Consider the following 5,247-nt stretch of genomic DNA (forward strand, 5'->3'; position numbering starts at 1 on the left):
TAAAAAGAAATAAATGCAGATATCTTAACACATTAAGACATGAGCACAGCTACAATGTTTTGGGGGAGACATGGGTAAGACTCATGAATAAACGCCCTGTGCTTGATCAACAAATAATTAATTCTCAGTGGATAATATAAGAGTTGGGTTTCAGTTGCTGATCTCCCCAAACATTAGGAAACAGTGATCTTAACAATGTATTAACAGAGCCCTTGTCACTTGGGAAACACATTTGCTTTAGTGGGGAGGCTCTGTGATCTTTGCTTGCCTTACCCTTCTTGCTATGAAGCAATAATGCAACAAAGAATTTGAGTTCCCAAGAACATGGGGGAACATGCTGCCATGATACGTAGCCGGATCTCTTCTCTCCAATTATGGGTTACAGGTTTAATCCAATCATAATACCTAATTACCCACTAAAATGATCACCATGACACACCTCCAGACTTCAAGTTACAGAGGATTTTACTTTTGTTACATCACATGACAGGCCCACAGTTGGGAGAACACCAATTGGTGAACTATATGTATACATATATATATATATAATATATTTTTGCTTCCAAACATAATACTTTTTAGATGCATGCCACTTGGCAACTCGAAAAGTGCCAAAAAGGATTAACAATTTGTGATCTTGAATCAACAGACGGAGTAAGGAAAGTGATAATGATTCAAGTGGCCATGCCTACAGTCATGGCCATAAGTTTTGGCAATGACAAATGTGTTTTGCAAAGTTTGCTGGTTCAGTATTTGAGCCAAATTCTTTCACATGTTTACGGTGGCCCTGAAGTGCAAAACACAACGGCAGATAGGAAAACAACGGCGAAAAGCAATTCATTGTTGCTAGTTGCCGTTGTGTTTTTATATTCGCCGTTGTGTTTTCCTATTTGCCGTTGTGTTTTGCACTTAAGTACGGTGGCCGACATGTGCAAACGGGCTGCAAACTAAGAAAACACATGCATATAGACAAAACACAAGCAAATTAAGAAAACATCATTAATTTGACAACACATGCGTAGCATTCAGCAAACGCACTGCAAATACGCACAACACAACCAAATACATAAACACGCTGCAAATACGCGTTGCACAAACGAAAACACGCAAACCAAAAACGCTGCAGTACATAAACGCGTTGCAAAAACGAAAGCACGCAAACCAAAAATTATGCATCCAGTTTTCACAACGGACGTTTTCCAGGCCTCTATGGTGAGATCCAAGTGGAACATCTTGATTTTCGGCCCCATGGAGCGAGAGAGAAAGAGAGAGCATATAAAAAGTTTGGACCAACATCGAAGTAAGTCTTTTGAAAAACTGTAAAAGAGGAGGGGCACATGTAAAAATGAATACTAATCTTTTTAAGGCCCCTTTTTTACTTCGATTTTGGTCCCCTTATTCAAAACAAACTTCTCATCTGTCCTCTGGTTCAAAAACACGCTCTTCCACTTAGCACTCCCACTAGAGGCCTGGAGCACTTCCGTTGTGTTATCTGGATGCAGCGTTTTTCTGTTTGCATTTGTTTTCGGGGTTTGCGTGCTTTCCTTTTTGCAGCACGTTTCTATATTTGCGGCGTGTTTATGTATTTGGTTGTGTTATGTGTATTTGCAGCACGTTTCTATATTTGGCAGCGCGTTTGCTGAATGCTGCGCATGTGTCATATACATTATGTTTTCTTAATTTGCTTGTGTTTTGTCAATTTTCTTGTGCTTTGTCTATTTGCAGCGCGTTTGCACGTCGGCCACTGTACTTAAGGGCCACCGTACATGTTTCTATAGAATACTGGAATACAATAAGGCACATTTCATATTTTATAAAGCTTTTTTGGGGCGAAAATGTTCTACATATGCATATGTCCCCTCTTTTACGCAGTCAATCTGCTCGTAAAATCCAATCAGAATGATAGTGATTTCACCTGGCTAGAACTACTTCACACTTTCCTCTGTGCTGATATGACTTACTGAAATTATGATAGCAGTCATTTTATGCCAAGGCCCAGCAAGCTTTGCAAACACAAAATGTATGTCGCTCCCAATACTTTTGGCCACGGCTGTAGATCAGAACAGTCTAGATGGGGCTTACATGGCTATGGCTGATGACTGTGGAATATTTTCTCATCAGGGACCAAATGTTCTGGTGATGTAGCCTGACGTTGTCATACTCATAATTCTAGTCAGAATATGAGTCTGAGAACTCTCCGTTGGGCTTTGACTACAGGGCGTGTTTCAAACGAGCCTGGAAAACAAATGCCTCTTCGCTCAATTGGATAGATCTACAACCAATCAGAGCAACAGAGTATGTGACGTATGTTAAGCACCGCATAGTTGTTGTCAACAGAACTAAACTACAAGCAGACTTGAAGTATGCTTGAAGAATGAATACAAACGATTTTTGCCGGTGTTGTAAAATTAATTTAAGGGTAGGGAGAGTACTTGTTCACACGGTCAACCTTTTTGAGCGAAAGAATAAAGGGCAATGCATATACGAACAAGTTCTCCGTTTAGGATTACAACTCCATCGAGGCCAGCTGATAAATTAAACTTTTACCGAATCCCGTAGGAAGAACGGCAAAAACATATTTTTCATTGACAAATGCCTTGATTGCGTCTCTCTGTTCCTCTTTTAAAATTAATGCGCTGTCGATGTCTTCTAAAACAGACTCGATGGCAGAATCATAACATCCCAGATCTCCAGCGGTAGCCAGGTTTGTTCAAAACGAATTCAACAGCTCTTTTCTGACGTGGGTGATTACGTTACTGTTGATCATCTGTCCATCATCCTATAAAGCCCGCCCGGCAATTTAATTGGTTTGCCCAGATTCTGGTTTTCTGTAGTTGGTCCCCAATACGAGACCCTCCAGACCCAACTTCCCGACCAAATTTTTTTGGGGGCGGGGAGAAGTTGGGCTGGCAGCCAGGCTACTGGTGATGCCCCAGCGTGTGGGTGGACTGTTAAATATAAGTACTATGGACCAATATTTCTAGCCCAAACCCCCCCCCCCCCCCCCCCAAAGGCCCACATAAGCTATAAAACCAGACCACAGTCTCTGATGTTGAAATCAGGAGATTCAATAGGTTTTGTGATTGACAGGAAGATATCAGAAACATTTCCATGAACATAAGATGCTTATGCTTATCATATGCCTTTAGTTGATTCTACTTGCGAGAGATGCATTCTGTTTATATAGCATGGTACTTTCAATTTTAAAGTACTTTTTAGTTTGTATTAGCAAACCTGTCGTCTTTTATCCTTCCATTGTAAATAGCTTTGGGTATTATTGATTTGGACTTTGCAAATATGGACATGCTGTTCCCAAATTGGAATTACTATCAGCATCAGCATATGCAAAATCAACAGACCACTCAACCAAATGTTAAGGTGGAAAAATGTGAATAATACAGGGAACATCTAATAACTATCATCATAAAGGTAATTTGAACCTCTTTATGGGCCTTAAAACACCATGTTAATGCGTGCAGGCTTGACAAACAGGTTTACTAATACCAATAGTATGCAATCTACAGTTACAGGTAAGCAGTAGGCTGAATGAGGATCAGTGTTAAACTCCACAGGATTAACAGAGGTTCATAAAGCTGAGGAGATTTCCTTCAGTATGTCCCATCTAGTGTGTTTGTGTGTGCAGCAACTGTGTGCATGTCGTGTGTGTGTTAGTGGGGGGGTTGAAAAAGGCTGCTCATTCTAGCAGTGGAAAATCAGACAGCATTAAAACTTCACCTGCGGCTGACACCAGTGTCTTAAATCTATGGAGCTTCTGTGTACCTGGCCAAGTGAACCCTGTTTGGGGTGCCGAGGAATGTGCATTAGCCCCCGTCCCGTGTGAGAGTCAAATTCACCTCAGGTGCACCTCTACCCCTTTCCCTCTCTCCTTCACAAACCCCTTCAAAATCCAATCTAGCAGATAAGGTACCATTTCCCAGCCTCGATGTGGGGTTGGAATGTGAAACAGAACTAGTGTGCTCCACAACTGCCATATTATCCACTGGTGACACATTTGAGGATCATTTGTGCTAAGTGGCACTCTTGCTGACAAATAAGAAATTAAAAAAGTGTATAATAAAACTCATTAGTCTGTACAGTATATGTAGAAAAAAGTTGCATAACACGCTTGCGATGAGCAATGAAAGATTCTATCCAAAGACCATCATTAAAACTTTTGTGCTGTTTTTCTCGAAAATCTTTGTCAAAGAAGTTTGGGAAATAGAGAGGATACCATCTGATAGTCACAAAAGAGTCAATGTAAGCATTCTCAATTATCTAAAAAACTGGGCCATCGATGAAGTTAAAATGCAGCAAGAGTATTGCTGAGTACCAAAGGACGTGCAGCATCATGTGTGCAATTGTTTCAATGAGTGGTATAGGACAAATAAAAACGTGTTCGCCGTCAACAGGCACTGCACTAGCGTTCAGACACTGCACCATCTAACAACAATTCCAGTAATCTGTGTGTGTCTGTGGCATGATTATTTCAAGAACCAGGTTATGTATGAAGTTGAAAATCTTCTGGTGTTTTGCTCAAGATGATGAGCAAGAAGATGAATGAGCAGTTTTCACTTGTGAAAAATAAATGGCCTATATATACCAGTGCAGTGTCGGCCCCCATGCGATTGATGCAGCTGGTGACTGGTGATACGCCTTTGCCTGTTAGCCCCAGTGTTATATTTAGCCATTTTCCTTTAAATTAATGTCCTGACATTATCAGCATGCATTATTACAGGGAAAGGAGCACAAGCTTTAAGGCAAAAACTGACAGCATTGTCAACAGCATCTCTTTTACACGTGCGCAAAACTCCAATAATAACACAGAATAAACTAACCAACATTTTAATTACTAGCTGCATCACAGGCATTGTACTAGTTTGTTGTAAACACAGCAACAAGATTCAAAGCAACTAGCAACTGAAAAAGCAAAATGGCGGCAAAAGAGTCAGATAGCTTTCTGGTTTTATGAGGCCGTCAAGAGAAGTAAAAGCACAGGTTAGCTTTATATCTATCAAGCTAGCATAAACTACCAAGATATACAGCATGGTCTGGCTTTCAACAGCTAATGTTTGCTAGCAATGAATTGACAAATGAATTGTATAGCCAGTTTACCATTTACAGGCTAACTGACAAGGTTATTCAGCTAACTGTGAAATAGGGAAATGGTCAAGAGAAAGCACATTCTTGATTAAGCTAACCTGCAATTGGCAGAGCGATGGAGCCATGGACCATTCATTGCACTAGTTC

Source organism: Hypomesus transpacificus, chromosome 9, assembly GCF_021917145.1.
Source record: "Hypomesus transpacificus isolate Combined female chromosome 9, fHypTra1, whole genome shotgun sequence".
NCBI lineage: Eukaryota > Metazoa > Chordata > Actinopteri > Osmeriformes > Osmeridae > Hypomesus > Hypomesus transpacificus.